Source organism: Pectinophora gossypiella, chromosome 18, assembly GCF_024362695.1.
Source record: "Pectinophora gossypiella chromosome 18, ilPecGoss1.1, whole genome shotgun sequence".
NCBI lineage: Eukaryota > Metazoa > Arthropoda > Insecta > Lepidoptera > Gelechiidae > Pectinophora > Pectinophora gossypiella.
Window position 1 is genome coordinate 6,198,335 of NC_065421.1, and position 17,855 is coordinate 6,216,189.

Sequence of the window (17,855 nt, forward strand, 5' to 3'; positions counted from 1 at the left end):
GAGGAATCGAGCGATGTTCTTATGGACGTTGCCGAGTCCGATTCGTCGTCGGAGTGTGTGGAGTTGTCCTCTTCGGAGGACATATTCACGCTCGTGGAGGGCCGTAAGGGAAAACGAGCCCGCCGTCACCGCGAATCTGAGCCTGCTAAGGTCCAGAAGACGTCCTCGGGAACGTCGATTCCCTCTTCCATCCCCGAGGCCCGTAAGGCCTCTTCCAGCCCTTCTAAGGCTCTCAATTGTAAGAGTGCCATCAGCGGCACTCAAGTACAAAAAGGTCCCACCCCTCCGCCCTTGTATATGAGGGACAAAAATAGGTGGAACGAAGTGTCCCTTCGGGCGAAAGAGGAGAACATCGTAACCACCAGCGCCCGCACGACCCAAGATGGGATCAAAATTCAAGTGCCGTCATCTTCTGAGCATAGAAAGCTCACTACAATTCTGAAAGGTAGAGGAATACAATTCCATACCTACGCCCTCCCGGAGGAACGTATCCTCCGTATCATCATAAAGGGAATCCCTAAGGAGTGGGAAACCACTCTTGTTAAGGAGGACCTTGTTAACAACGGTTTTCCGTTGCTTGAGGTGCACCGTATGCATAAGTACCAACAACAAAGGAACATCTAAGAAAGTAAAACTTATACGGTTTTTTGTTTTGGGCATAAAACTTTGCAGTGTGAATTAATTTTATCAAGTTTCGCCACAGAAAATTCATTTATTTTTGGATTATGTTTTGCATCGTATCTACTAAATTGCACGGTATGGCACAACACTACAGCGACACCATCATGCATCAGTCTCGTACGCCAACGTCTGATATGTAAGACACGGAAGTGACGTCAGAAGCGATGGATGTTTCTAGAACTGATTATTTAGTGCTGTATAATGAGGGTAAGGTATATCGATAAATTATGATCAAATGTACGTTATGTCTTCCTGATATATTTCCAGGACCTTCAGTGCAAAAATAATCTTACGTACTTTCATCAGTATATAGTAACTGGGACCAACGGCTTAACGTGCCTTCCGATGCACGGATAATCTTACTTCTTGGACAATCAAGTGATCAGCCTGTGATGTCCATGTTCCTAGAAATTCCGATGTACACACACATGAACTTGACCGCGCCTGCGCGAATGAAATCTGTTACGGGATTTTATTTTACATTCTTTCACTACAAAAATGATTGAAAATCATAACTCATCAAATTACAAAGAAAAACTTACCTTTAGCCATGGCAATTAAACGAAAAACAAATGAAGCGACGAAAACGAAAAATTACACTTCCAGACAACTCCCAGATGATTCAAGATAGTCAAGTAGGCACGTAGGAGATGTAGCATTTTTTAACTCTTTCGTAAGGTATCGAAGTTTATGACCGGAAGTTGCTACATCACTAAGACTCTCTAAAAACTCATAGTATGTGTACGCCAATGTCTGATATATCAGACACGTAGTGATGCAACTAATATCATAATTACTTGTGTGATTGTTCACTGTATTTATAGGCTACTGAGATTTTAATACATTTTAAAATGTTTCAAGGAGTATATAAAAATAAAATAAAACCTTTAAAACTTAAAAATAACTATATATACATATTTTTGAAATGATTTATTTACTACAAAATAAAACATCGATATTCAATATTGCCAGCACTAGTAAATCAACCAAGTTTAATGACGTGGCGTGTGGTGAACGATTTTGATCAAAACTCTTGGCGTTGAAAGGGTTAAAATTACTTAATTTACAATTTATCACTTTCTTTTGAAATCTTTATCATTGAACTATGTAAAAAATCCTATAATTACCATTGTTATTGTTTTAGGTTGATGCTGGATGATGACAGTGTGGGACTTACATTGTTGGATGTTGCCGCCCCGTCGCCCCCTCTGTAGCCACCAAATGTGTTGACATGAACTCGATGCTGAACAGTGAGGTACATTCTCATAGTGTTTTCTAAACTGTTAAACTGTTATTTTTTTGTTAAATACTACATATATTCTATACTGCATAGAACTAAGTCGGTATTTTTCTCTGTTCACAGGAGCTTCGCAATGGTTGGAGCGGAAGATTGAGAAACCATAATAATTAAGTTATTATTTTTACATTTGGTTTATGTGTCTTTGAAATTGTATTTTTTGATAGTAAGTTTTCAATAATATAATCTATAATAAATATATATTATTGAAATATTTTTTTATTACAATACCTACCTATTTTTCCAATTTGTAGTTATGTATTATGTTACTTTTTTAATAAACACACTTAGAAAAATGTCTTAAGGTTTAAGTGTACAATACTATCTAGTCTGTTCTTTTGTGTACCAATTCCTTTCCCTAATTATTAATTTCCTTCATTAGCAACATTTCTTTATAAAATGACCCTAGCTGTCACCCGGGGTAGAGTGACCAATCTCTACCCCTTATATTTTTCTCTTCGTGTTTCGGGGTGTAAAAACCCTCCGCACTTAGAGCATAGGAACCCTCTTGCACAATAAGATCGGCAAAGGGATACCAGCTTAGGGCACACCATAAGCACACATCTTCTTTGTTAACCCCAAGCAAAGAGGCAAAATTCACTCTTACACACCCTCGAGCAATCCCACTCGAGTTGCGAAAGTTAGCCAGCGATCGCCTCAGAGTTTCTTGCGCCGCTTATTCTCTGAGGAACGCTTTTGCTAAGCGGTAGTAATTATTATATAGCAGATTGGCCGTCCCTTAAAAATGGCCGACAGCTCCGAGCTGTGGGCCGAAATCGGTAAAATCATTTTGACGCATACCCTAGCGGATAAAAGCAGCGCGCTTTACGCTGAGATATGCCGATTAGTACCGCAAGTTGCGGCGTTAACCTTGCCTTCCGCGCCCCGCATTGATAGTGCTCGTGCCGACCGCGCGTCGTCACCCTGTCTCCCCGCGACCCCCGGCCCCGTCGCGTCTCTCGCGTCGCTTCCCGGCACTGCCCGGCCTACTGCGTCTGCCCACCCCGCCGCGTCTCTTGCATTGTCCCAATCGCGCGCTTCTTCCCTTCCCCTGCTACCCTCCTCGCCGGTGACGATGAGGAATCGAGCGATGTTCTTATGGACGTTGCCGAGTATTCTATACTGCATAGAACTAAGTCGGTATTTTTCTCTGTTCACAGGAGCTTCGCAATGGTTGGAGCGGAAGATTGAGAAACCATAATAATTAAGTTATTATTTTTACATTTGGTTTATGTGTCTTTGAAATTGTATTTTTTGATAGTAAGTTTTCAATAATATAATCTATAATAAATATATATTATTGAAATATTTTTTTATTACAATACCTACCTATTTTTCCAATTTGTAGTTATGTATTATGTTACTTTTTTAATAAACACACTTAGAAAAATGTCTTAAGGTTTAAGTGTACAATACTATCTAGTCTGTTCTTTTGTGTACCAATTCCTTTCCCTAATTATTAATTTCCTTCATTAGCAACATTTCTTTATAAAATGCACCAATATTATTCGTGAATCGTCTTCTAAATCATCCCTCAAAGTTATCGTCACACCCTATATGTATCTGTTTTAGGAGGCAGCTGGGGACTCATGGTTTCTCTGGTCCCCGATTTCTGCCGAGCGCACACCGCCAGACATCATCGTGGCCCAACCTGTCGTCCCAGTGGCCCAGGGTATGTCCCAAAGTTTCATCTTATTTACATCAATTTGTAGTTTGTTTTGAATTACTACTTTTATTTATTGATTTTCTGTTTCATTTAAAAAGGGCTTAAAATTTTATTTTCTGGTTCCTGACTTTTTTTTTATTTTGATACGTGTACTTAACTATATATTTGTACTTTGTGTTGTAGGGTCTGCCCAGTTGACATCAGCTGAAGACCCTTGGGACCTCAGCAACATTATTTTGGATGACACAAGGGTATTTGTACGTTTTTTCTATAGAATGCTATTAATTCTGTAATTATTTTCATATTTATGCAAATACAATACTCATTGCATTTTTTTTCTTTGTCTAGAGAACCTGATGATTAGCAATATTGAAGAAAAAGACTTTTTAAAAATGTATTTAGGTTAGTTTAGGTGATAATAAACTTGCAAGTGAAGAAGCATTGTTTACAGTTAAGTTTTGTTATTTTTCTTTTGGAAATTCCTTGATAATCAATTTATCACTTTTATTTAATTTCTTTTGATGTAGATTTAGTTCCTACTAATTATTGTTTTAGGTTCATCAGGCTGGGTGATATGTGTATATGTTTGGTTATGGATATGTTTCGTGTTTTACAAGATATGAAATCATCAATACTTAATGAAAGACGTGTTTTTAATTATATATTTGTACTTTGTGTTATATGGGGATGACAAAAGGGAATTTATACATTTTTTCTATAGAATGCTATTAATTCTGTATATTTTCATATTTATGCAAATACAATACTCATTGCATTTTGTCTTTGTCTACAGGACCTGATAGATTTAAACAAGAGAAGATTAGAAGCCGTTATAGATATTTATTTACCATAGGATAGTTTAGGTTATTTTAAATCAGTTTTTATATGAAGCTTTGTTTACAGGTTAGTATCGTTTATAATTATTTCTCGTTTTAAAATTAATTAGTTTTCAATTTATCACTTTATTTTGAAATCTCACAATTGTGAAGGGGCCTACACGTTGGAAGCCAATTGTGAAGAGGAGGTTTGTCCTACCGCGTAACACGGGAGTACGAAAACAACTAGGTCACTATGAAATACGTTTATTACGCAAACTCTTACATAGAAGCAAGGCACAATGTTAACTAAGGCACAGTCCCTGTCGTGACGTCACACGTAGTGCAAGCATCACAGTCGAAAGCAGTACTTATAATTCCTAGATCGGTCCTGTGATAGTCATAAGATTTTTACTTTCTTTAAGGCGAGGCAGACCTTCTGGTAAAAACAGGGTCCCTCTGACTCCAGTGAGTATATTTGTATTTTAACTTAATATTACGTCACACGTAGTGCAAGCGTCACAGTCGAAAGCAGTACTTATAGCTCCTAGATCGGTCCTGTGATAGTCATAAGATTTTTACTTTCTTTAAGGCGAGGCAGACCTTCTGGTAAAAACAGGGTCCCTCTGACTCCAGTGAGTATATTTGTATTTTAACTTAATATTACGTCACCCGTAGTGCAAGCGTCACAGTCGAAAGCAGTACTTATAGTTCCTAGATCGGTCCGGTGATAGTCATAAGATTTTTACTTTCTTTAAGGCGAGGCAGACCTTCTGGTAAAAACAGGGTCCCTCTGACTCCAGTGAGTATATTTGTATTTTAACTTAATATTACGTCACACGTAGTGCAAGCGTCACAGTCGAAAGCAGTACTTATAGTTCCTAGATCGGTCCTGTGATAGTCATAAGATTTTTACTTTCTTTAAGGCGAGGCAGACCTTCTGGTAAAAACAGGGTCCCTCTGACTCCAGTGAGTATATATGTATTTTAACTTAATATTACGTCACACGTAGTGCAAGCGTCACAGTCGAAAGCAGTACTTATAGTTCCTAGATCGGTCCGGTGATAGTCATAAGATTTTTACTTTTTTTAAGGCGAGGCAGACCTTCTGGTAAAAACAGGGTCCCTCTGACTCCAGTGAGTATATTTGTATTTTAACTTAATATTACGTCACACGTAGTGCAAGCGTCACAGTCGAAAGCAGTACTGATAGTTCCTAGATCGGTCCTGTGATAGTCATAAGATTTTTACTTTCTTTAAGGCGAGGCAGACCTTCTGGTAAAAACAGGGTCCCTCTGACTCCAGTGAGTATATTTGTATTTTAACTTAATATTACGTCACACGTAGTGCAAGCGTTACAGTCGAAAGCACTTATAATTCCTAGATCGGACGTGTGATAGTCATAAGATTTTTACTTTCTTTAAGGCGAGGCAGACCTTCTGGTAAAAACAAGGTCCCTCTGACTCCAGTGAGTATATTTGTATTTTAACTTAATATTTACTATTCTTTTATTTTGTCTTTTTATACTGCTTGGCACCTTCGTGTTTTTTTTTCATCGTCGATTTTGGGTCACTTGTATATATAAACTTGGGTGAACATTTTATCGGTTTGATGTTTTACACGTAAACTGCCATCAAGTGATATTATATTATGAATCTCATATTTGTAGAGAAGGAACGTTGCGCCAGGAATGCTCAATACGAGCGCGATAGACGCTAGTGCAATAATGGCTTTTGCGCAGGCTGTCGGCGGCGAACACTTAGTTTAACAATGGTTGGAGCGGAAGATTGAGAAATCATTATAATTAAGTTATTATTTTTATTTTTGTTTTATGTGTCTTTGATATGGTATTTTTGGATAGTATATTATCAATACTATAACCTATTCTTATGGAAATATTTTTTTTTAATTTGTCTTTTTTCACACGTATTTGTAGTTTTCTCTTATTTTGTTTGCTTTATAATTTTCAGTATAAGTTTAAAAGTCTAATGTTACTTTTTTACTTTTTCTGTTTTTTTTATATTTATACGTATAATTATTATATGCACTCTGTGTCAAACGACGCGGCGGCATTCTCAGAGGATCTCTGGGGCGTTGCCGATGTCATTTTAAAAGAGGACGAAAGGGTACTTACTTTTATATACTTTTAATATAATCCTTTTAATTCTCTGTATTTTTTAATTGTAATAAACTTAACAAATTTTCTTTAGTTCGTGGGCGTAAATGCATTTCTCATTGGATTTTTCTTTGTTTACAGGACCTGATAGATTTAAACAAGAGAAGATTAGAAGAAGTTATAGATATTTATTTACCATAGGATAGTTTAGGATATTTTAAATCAGTTTTTACATGAAGCTTTGTTAACAGGTTAGTATCGTTTATAATTATTTCTCGTTTTAAAATTACTTAATTTTCAATTTATCACTTTATTTTGAAATCTCACAATTATGAAGGGGCTTACACGTTGGAAGCCAATTGTGAAGAGGAGGTTTGTCCTACCGCGTAACACGGGAGTACGAAAACGACTAGGTCAATATGAAATACGTTTATTACGCAAACTCTTACATAGAAGCAAGGCACAATCTTTATTTACTAAGGCACAGTTCCTGTCGTGACGTCACACGTAGTGCAAGCGTCACAGTCGAAAGCAGTACTTATAGTTCCTAGATCGGTCCTGTGATAGTCATAAGATTTTTACTTTCTTTAAGGCGAGGTAGACCTTCTGGTAAAAACAGGGTCCCTCTGACTCCAGTGAGTATATTTGTATTTTAACTTAATATTACGTCACCCGTAGTGCAAGCGTCACAGTCGAAAGCAGTACTTATAGTTCCTAGATCGGTCCGGTGATAGTCATAAGATTTTTACTTTCTTTAAGGCGAGGCAGACCTTCTGGTAAAAACAGGGTCCCTCTGACTCCAGTGAGTATATTTGTATTTTAACTTAATATTACGTCACCCGTAGTGCAAGCGTCACAGTCGAAAGCAGTACTTATAGTTCCTAGATCGGTCCTGTGATAGTCATAAGATTTTTACTTTCTTTAAGGCGAGGCAGACCTTCTGGTAAAAACAGGGTCCCTCTGACTCCAGTGAGTATATTTGTATTTTAACTTAATATTACGTCACCCGTAGTGCAAGCGTCACAGTCGAAAGCAGTACTTATAGTTCCTAGATCGGTCCTGTGATAGTCATAAGATTTTTACTTTCTTTAAGGCGAGGCAGACCTTCTGGTAAAAACAGGGTCCCTCTGACTCCAGTGAGTATATTTGTATTTTAACTTAATATTACGTCACACGTAGTGCAAGCGTTACAGTCGAAAGCACTTATAGTTCCTAGATCGGACTTGTGATAGTCATAAGATTTTTACTTTCTTTAAGGCGAGGCAGACCTTCTGGTAAAAACAAGGTCCCTCTGACTCCAGTGAGTATATTTGTATTTTAACCTAATATTTACTATTCTTTTATTTTGTCTTTTTATACTGCTTGGTACCTAGTATTCGCTCACGCGAGTCCCTCTCAAATCCACCGTCTACAGGTAATACAAAATCGTTTCATGCGGAAAACCACGGCAGCTCCGTGGTTCCGTCGCAATGAAAATCTGCACATTGACCTAGGTCTGCCAACCATTGCCCAATGGCTCAAATTAGCTTCAAAACGTTTTTTCGTTTCTGCTCCGCACCACCCATATCCCCTGGTAGTTGCGGCTTCTGAATACATCCCGCTTAGGGACGGTAATGAAAAGTATCGGCGTCCGAAGCATAATGTGACGGGTCATTTATAAGGGCGAAGGGTTCACACGTAACAGAACAAACTTGCCAAAACCTACAATGCGACTAAGAGGATTTCCCGTCCCAAAAGACGTGACCTCGTTCTCGAGCTGACAACTGTACTATGATTACATAAAGGACTACGCGAAAAATTTACACTTAATAAGACATATAAAGGTACCTTTAACTAAGAATTCCAATAAGCGCCTGGTGAAATATATAAGCATTTTTTGATTTCTTTACTTGCTATTCATCTGTTAACAGGCGTCTAGTAATCAAAAAACAATATGTAAAAATGAATATTTTTCCTTGCAGTTTCTACATTCAGTAACAGCCATACAACGAGGATCAAATTAAATATTTGGAAGGTAAAACACAAATACTTACCAACTGAAGAGGAATTTGAAGATGAATTCGACTACGTAATCATAAGCACTGGACATCATAACTCATAACAAATCTAACATGCCAAATATACCAGGGGAAAGCAATTTTAAAGGTACTTACCTTAAAAAAAAAACCTTGATATACGATATAATAACATGTTAAAAAACAGCAACTGCTTTCGTGGCACAACATAAGCTTATGGATAAAGGAATAAATAAATGGAACTTTGATTTTTCGTGATGGAATGAAATCCCAATCTGTATGCTACAAACAAAGAGTAGTATATTTACAACCATGGAAGATGTTCAATTACACGACAGTAGGTCTGTAAGTAGGAGACCACGTAAGAGTCGGCGTCATTTAAAACACCAGGATACATACAAACCTGGCGTTTTTTGGAGTTTGTTAAATTTTACCAAATAAACTCTTAGGCTATGTGCAATAATGTGCATGCATATAGGCATGTAGGCTATGTTACTCTTTTTTTCTTTAGAGGTAAAAAAATCTACAGCCACGACCATAGAGAACCAAATGTATACAAGAACCGGCGCGTCCTCGTCAGCAAGACCCTGGTCCATAGTCACCACTCCAAGATACAATTCAACACCCCCTACCCCAACAACTACATCAGGAAACCAGATGTCAAAGAGTTCAATGAGACTGGAGCTGTATTCGAAGATGGAATGTTCGAAAAGTTGGACGATGTTATTTATTGGAACTACGTCTATGACGTGATCGATGACGAATCCTTCACCAGGCATATTGAGGCCAGGAGCAATTCCGGCTGTTTGCATTGATACGAACTGTTAAGATATTCTGTTACTTGTTAATTATTTATAGAAGGTATTATAAAATTATCAGCTTGTGGATTTTTATTTGTTCCGTACGTCTATTTTAGTCTCATGTGGTTTCTATCTACTGTTACCGCATAAATAAAACGCAGACTAAAGATGACACCAGGTTTGGGACTATGTTTAAACCTGAAGTTTTTTTTTTGTAGTAAGACGGTTAGTTTTTTTTTGGATGTTTTGATACAACGTATTCTACAGGTAGGTTGGTACTTAGATAATGACAATGTTAATGGAAACTAATTTACAAATGGTTGGAACGATAAAATGAGGAACAATATTAATTTAGTTTTTATTTATATTTTATTTACGTTATTTTGTTGTATATTATGTTTTTAATTGTATTTTTTATCTTAAATTATAAGTGATATTATAATTTTAATTGAAATATTAGGTGTAGTACAAAACATTGTCATAATAATTCATTTATACACTGTTTTATGTTATTTATAAGCTATCAAGCAGCAGTTTTATAAATAATGTTTAAATATCTTATTGCTTAGTGTATCAGCACGTATTCACAATTAGACAATATATATATTTTATTATCATCTATGAAGATTTATCTACTTTGCTATTTTCACAATGCGTTTTAATCAGCATAAATTCCGAGGTTAAATCCTTAATTCGCTACATTATAATGAAACGAGGAGACAACAAGTTAATTGGTGACCAGGATGATAGTCTACTACTAGTAATTTTTAGATTAGATAGAACAAAAAAAATATACATTTTTCCTTTCTTTTTCTCCATAGAAACCTATTTTCATAAACAACATGCCTATATCGTTATATTTTTTATGTATAGATATGCTTCGGATGTACGTAAACAAAATAAACATATAACCTTTTGATAAGTGGCTAACACCCGCGGAGATCCGTGTTGCTCTATGCCTGAAACCCCGTTTAATAAAGAACGGTTTAGAGAATCATTAAAATGTTATATTTGAAAGCTCGACATTCGTCTGCAATTTTTCTTGACGTGTAGTTGTATAAAAATAAATAGAACCGAGCATTTCCTGCGCTTGTTAACGTTAGCCGGCGTGCCGTGTGACGAAGCAATCGACCTGCCACTACCCCAAGGTATACACTTCATCTCTTTTAATATAAAGTTTGAATCATTTTTTTTAATTAGATTTAGAATATCTTCACCCACGGAATTAGTTCAGCCATTAAAATACTATGTTTGTGCATAAGGGACCCTGTTACCCTTTTCTTTTACTTTTTCTCACAGGTTGAGAAACTAGAATAGTTTTTGGCGGATGATGATGTTACCGTCCAGTCCCCACAGGTCTCGCTTTCTATATGCAGATGACTCTGCTTTGACTTCTCAAGTTTATCTCAAAGTTTTCTTCTGCCTTTCTAACATAAAGCAATATAAAGCACGATTTTTCGCTACACAATAGGCGATGTCGTCAAAACTTATTTCGCGTATAGATTTATATTTATTGTATCAATTTCAATATTAACCCTACAATTTCAATCTCCAATCAAATATATTTTTCAATTTCCTTTAAGAAGTAAGTAAATATCACCTGTGGTAGCTTTGTAATTGGCGTTTGTTTACATATATAAATATCTCCTTTGTAAAAGAGGCTGTAAGCTACCCGAATAAAATAAAATAAATAAATAAATAAAATATACAAAAATAATGCTCTTATAGCTTGTTCCGCATCTCACGTATCGGTGTCGCGAGCTTGCCTTTAACGAACCTGCATCACTCGATCGAAGAAACAAGCCCCTTAGATCCCCTATTTCTGAATACCTACTAGATACGTAGATAAGACCGATGGCCGATGGGGCGGAAAGGTTCTAGAATGGCGACCACGTGTCGGGCGACGCTGAGTGGGTAGGCCCGCTACAAGGCGTACCGACGATCTGGTGAAGGTCGCGGGAAGCCGCTGGATGTGGGCAGCGCAGGACCGATCGTCGTGGAGATCCTTGGGGGAGGCCTATGCGTAGCAGTGGGCGTCGTACGGCTGATGATGATGACGTATATAAGTACACATATTTTGTTACATTTACTTAATAAAAATATACTTATTTTTTTTATTTGTTTATGAAATTCAAATTTTAGAAGGAAGTACTATTGTGTGTAGGTATTCCTTATTTTGCTAACTAATCATATTTTTCCTTCGAATAAAACGGTAACAGTGGAGCTAACGAGTAACGTCTTCTTACGTTATGCTCAATACGTTACGAAATAATTCGTCGCTAAGCTCTCGGTTGCTAACGAGCTCAGTTCATTAGAGCAGACTTATTAATTATAAATGATATTCATTAACGAAAGTTAAGTAATTTAGGAGCCTCATATCCCTGATTCAAACGCGGTAAGAACCCGTTATTATGTATTTTAATTATTACGTAAGTATTTGACTATTTGACAACCAAGCAAAATTTAATACCGTTGTCAATCAGGTACCTAATTCGATTGAACTTTGCTGGAAAGTGTAGGTATATACGATTACCTTGATTTTCTTAAACATACGAGTATCATAATTTACTATTTTTTACTGTCGTTAGTAGCGGCTTCGTGTGAAACTCAGCCTTAAGTAGTATGGGATTCAATTGTTCTTCAAACCCCTTTTAGGATTCTTACTGTCTAAGACACAAAGATGACAATAAAAATAAAAACCCCGCGTTGCCATTTGTAACAAAGAATATCTGTGCCACCAGGCAGAAGATGCATTTTGCTATTGTTTTGTAAAAGATTCAAGGGATAATAAAGATAAAGAAGCTAAAAAAAAAACGAATAACCCGATCATTATTTAATCCTTCTAGGTATTGTGTTGTAATAGAGGTAACGAGTGATTATTTCCGAAATGTTGCCGGTTTAAATCAGTAATTAAGTAAAAGCTGATAATTTAGTAAGTACTTATAATTAAGTACTCTTCGTTTTGTAATAATATTTATTTAAAATTTTAGAATTTTTAAATAGTCTCATATTAGTGACCTCCAATAATGATAAGTTTTAGATTACTAGGTCTTAATTACCAGTATAATAATGAATAACTCTCTTAATTGATTATACAGACTAATAGTTACCGATTGATTAGCTTGGTGAGGTGGGGGTAAGTTTATCATGCGATGGATGCACCTCTGACTATTCCAATTCGGATATAGTCGTGAGCTATTATGGTATTACTGGTTGCATAAAGCCGACCCAGATATAAATGTTTTTTTTTGTCTTTAATTTACTTAAGGGCTTTTAACAAAATTTGTTATGCCAGAGATATAAATGTTGTATCTGTTAATTGAAATTACGCTTCTAGAGAACCACAGAGCTGTGGTAAGCTAGCTTTTCAAAAAAGATAAGGAAAACCAAGAAGACTGACTATTCAAGTACCTACCACCCCAATGTCACAAAGGCTGAAAAGCCGGAAGAACTTAGTAAAGTGTGTGTCATCTCTTCGTGATGATGATCAATGTAAGGGAGATGCAGGTTGTGGCAGGAGCCTATTACACTTCTATGTCCAACAGTCAAAAGGTCCTCCGCCAGGCCCTGATCTGGTATGGGTTGGAAATAAAGTGAACCTATCCAGGTGGGGAGGCTCGGATGGTTCCAAATTTGAGGTGCAGAAATGGTGCCAACACCAATGGATCATTTCATATCGTGTCTGGGGTGCCCAAACAACTGCATTATTATGTTATTAAATCTACCACTGGTTTATGAAATCTACTGGCATTCACTACTCAACTGGACAAATGGGGAGCGCTGAGAGAGATTTTGTACACTCACCCGGTACAAAATTTGAGACAACAGACTTGAGGTTATCCAGTTCGAAATGAAAGTTTTCGAAATGAAGGAGCGACGATGCTATATTTGCAGAAAAAATGTTTTACCCGATACCAATTATAATTTTAAGATTTGCTATCGACTCTAAAAAGTTAAAATAATAAGACAATAAAAAAATTGTACCGTATTAAACAAACGAATTAGAAAAAAGAAACGTATTATTACAAATAAAGATACCTACCTAGATTACATAAGTATTTGAATTCGTCTTGTAGGCTCTATACTAAAATAATAGGCACTAAGCGGCAGCCGATATGTAAATTACGATAGCTAGTACGAATGATTTTTATATAACGCATGCTCGTACTATTTACGACGAAGCATAAATATTTTTGTATAAATGAATGTAAAAAATTCAGCTTGTAAACATAAGTTGAAGATGGCACTAGAGGAGTCAATCGACTTTGAAACTAAAAATAATAAGCGTGTAAAAGCATTGACTGACGTCTCGTAAATAACTATAATATATTTAATAAACAAATCAAGTAAAGCGTGTTATTTTAAATGTATAATTTATCATACGTATAATATATTTTATTTATATTATTAATTGTAAATACTATCATTATTCATCGCCTGAGGTAGAATCAAATATTATTCATAAACTTTCAGTACTCAAACTTTATTTAAATAAACGTACCTATTTAATAACTTACTTCTCAATACCAAGAAACTGATTAAAAAAGTACAATACAATAGACCCAAGAGAAGTGGGTAGGTGTGCGTGCGGGCATATTGTCAGGGTTCGTTTATTTTATCATCAGTTACCTTCCGACAGTTGGAGCGTTTGGACGTGTTTGAGTTTCTTTTTACGTGTATTTTTATTTCTAAATCTTGTAAACCATGACCATTTACCCGACTCTGATGGTAAGTACAACAATATACGTATTTCATTTTTAATTGCCGTTTTAAGTTTCAATTTGTTGTGTCGAAAATTCGTGTAAGTAGCCGATTACCTAGCTTAAATTGCTTGCCGTTCAAATTGGTAATATATTATTTATCAGTCTTCATTTTTTGTTTTTTTTTTTTTTTTACAGGAGGAGCTGCATTGTGGTAAGAGTGACCGAAGTGCTCGGCAAGAGGGGCAGTGGCACGCCCACAAAGCTGTCGCCACGGCTCAACTCGCCGCCGCTATCGGCTGCGCCGCTACCGTACGTATATCAAACATCTGAATAATGTTATTTTTTACCGTATCTTTCAAAATTAACTAAGCTAATCTTGAACGGTTGTTGTTACAGACGCCTGAAGCTGAGGTCTTTAGGATCGCGGCTGACGCCATCGAAGCATTTCGTGCTGCTGGATCCAGTGAGACTGCAGAGTTGCGCATGACGAATGAGTTGTTGCAGATGGAAGGTAAGTTCATTTAGTTTATTTGAATATGTGTTTTAGTTCACATTTGATAAAAAGTTTGGTTTTACGACTGTCATCGACATGAAAGAAGACTTCTTGTTTTATTATTGTAAGTACTTATTATATTTATTTATCATCTACCTACAAAATTTTGATGTACCTTTCAACAAAATGCTTTTTTGTTAGCTTCATAAGCTTTGAAAACCTAGACGCCAAACATCTTGCCAAGAAAACTCGTCTAAAGCTTACATAATTACACCTGTGATGACATTGGCTAACGCTACTGTGCACCTTTAAGGCGACATTTGGGTTTATGAGCCACGTCCGGACCCATCAAGGAAACTAAATCCAAGAGTCACCATTTTTTTATCCTTTATTAATTTTAATACTTGTTACAGCGACAACTTTAAGGCAACGCATCGCGACGTCTCACCACGGGTCGTCGCTTACTGGGTCCAGTGAATGCGCCCAAGTGACGTTGGCGTTAGAACAGCTCGCTGCTGTTATGGGATGCGACGTCAGGGTATGTTCTATCAAGTAAATATTCTTTTCTAGGCCTGTTGATACCAAAACTTAAAAGTGCTCCCAAGATAACAGTATGCGCAACAAAAACAACTTGCGGGGAATGATCGGTCTTCTTTGGTTCTCTATTTTTACGCATAATTTTTTATGTAATAATTTACCATGGCATAATATTACTTGTCCTATTATTAGTTACGCATAGTATTAATTTATCATAACTTTTTAAGCATAATAATTAATGACAATAAAGATATATATATATACTTAAGCATAATTATTATAAGCATAAAAACTATACTCCGATTAAGAAAAGTTTTGGCACAACTTTGAACATTTCCTAAACTTATTTTTTCCTTGGCTGCATTTGGTTCATGATTGTGACTTTTTTATATTTTTTGACTCTATTTCATGCTGTTGGTTGTTTTCATGATGTTGGTTAAGTATTCAGCATACTTTTCGCCGCACCCTAACCTACTGTTATGCCTTGTAAAAATTATGACAAAACACTATTATTCTAAAAAGGAATTATGGATACTTATTTATATGCGAATCAAATTTATACCAACAAATATTAGTCCAAAAATAAGTTATACCTAACAAACCAGTATTCCTAGATGTTATTATGGGAAATTACTATTATGTTTAAAAACGTTATGCGAAAAGGATTATGATAATTAAAATTATGACAAAACCATTTATGCATTTTAAGAGAATCCCGTCTTCTTTTTCTTACCGTTTCGACGGCATTCACATTTTTCAAGCTTTTACATTTCGGACAGCATAAATTTGATGATCGGTTACTGTCAGAGCCTGTGGAGTTCAAAACTGTTTCGCTCGCAGACGCCGATATTTACAAATTCTGCCCATCTCTCTTTTATTACTTTATAATAAACACCCTATTTCAGATAAGGGTCAGTTAGTTCCCACCTACATACACACAGTTGAACCTACACAATTGTTCCCTATCTTACTGTTTTTGACTTCACAATGAGCAAATTCAGAAGCCGAAGCATATCTCGAAACGATGGTTGCAATATTGGCCAAATAGCCGAAGAATATGACTTATTACGACGAGGACGTTACTGCACTACGCGCCAATCTGTTTCAAGAGAAAACAAAAAGAGAGAAGCTTAGAAAAGCAGCATGTAATACGAGGCACTGCTTTCAATTTTTATTGATTTTTACTCTTGTTAATTGAATGATGCAATATATTAATCTTAACCAAACTTTTTGCAGTTGTTTCAGACACCTGAGGTCGATCTCATATTGATAGCGGCTGATGTCATCCGAAACACACGCGCAGCTCAATCTAATGAGCAGATTGTAGCGTTGCGTTTCCGTCATGAGATGCTACAGATGGAAAGTGAGTTTTTGTCAACCACTTAAAACAGACTTGTTATAAATTTAACGTGTGCGATCGTAGGTCCCAAGCGAATGAACCGATATCTAACTACAAAATTCAGATACGGTTTTTTTATATTTCTTATCAACAAAAGATTCTCACTGAAACAATCTTCAATAACCATGCTTTTTAATCTGTTTTTTTTAAATGTATTTTATAATATTTTGTTACAGTCCAAGCCTTAAGGAATTGCATCGCTGAGTACCACGTCCCCTAGTGTACCAAAAGTACATGGGCCACGTGGAATCGGAACTGCACGTGATTCCAAAGTGAGTAGTTACTATAAAAGTTTTATGATTGTCCTCTACACCGTTTGTTAGGTGGTGTAGTCACACCTCGGACACTTTATACAAACAACCTCGTTTTACACAGACAGCACACATTGATGTTATCGTACACGTGAATCTCTGTGTGTGACGTCTGACGCCATACGATTAAAGACCAAACATTTCGAATGTGGGGTAGACCTAGCTCAAATGCGGGTAAGGAACGGAGAGTTGCCGTTCTATACGTAGTATTATTTCTTATGGTGTAGCCGAGCAAGCCATAGTGTCTCCGATGTGGCAGAGACTTGAAAGATAAGATCGACACAGTGCTAATATTTTTTTTTTCGTAACATCGTTTTACGCCTTACACATAGTAGTAAAGGCGTATTTGAGCTTTAGCGTTATTAATCAATATCCATAATTATCATTATATTTCAGTATATTTTTTCTTCATTTATGAACTTGATTCTTATTTAGTTTACAGAACCGAACAAGATAGTGAAGGCGATCTGTAGGACAACGTAAAAGTCGTCAGGTTTTGGTCAAGATTGCCATGAAGGCTACCACCAACCGACCAGAGCGCGCAACATTTTATATTACGACAACACGAGATCAGATAGTGTTCATTATTGTTTATATTAGGTACTTACTTAGTAATAATTTGTGTTAAAAATATGTTGTTTTCAATTTTATTTTGTAATATTTCATGTCAATATATATTTTTTTTACTGTATGTTTTCCTCATTTATTCCATTGCATCATAGCATAAGCTCACGGCTATATCCAAATCGATCATAAACACATGACTTAACACAACAACACAACCGAGCCAAGTAATACAACCAGTCTGAGATCGGACCCAACTGAAGACAGACCCTGTTTGTTGGATTATTGTGGTTTATTCCATTTGTGTGTTAAAAATAAACTGATTCAATTTCAATGGATACGCTCAACGCATCGTAGGCCCAAAACAACTGAAACAGATCCAAATTTGGTTTGTTGTTTTGTAACAAATCAACTCCTTCCATAAAATTATGATTTTAGACGTGACTCCATTTTATTTCT

The 17,855-nt window shown here is 36.3% G+C and overlaps 1 long non-coding RNA gene across 1 annotated transcript; it reads left to right on the forward strand.

Moving 5' to 3' along the window:
- The first annotated feature begins 15,046 nt into the window (after positions 1-15,046).
- LOC126374937 (uncharacterized) lies at positions 15,047-16,735 on the forward strand. Its single transcript, XR_007567520.1, has 3 exons — positions 15,047-15,123; positions 16,359-16,485; positions 16,698-16,735. It is a non-coding gene; the product is annotated as an uncharacterized LOC126374937 (long non-coding RNA).
- The last annotated feature ends 1,120 nt before the right edge of the window (positions 16,736-17,855 follow it).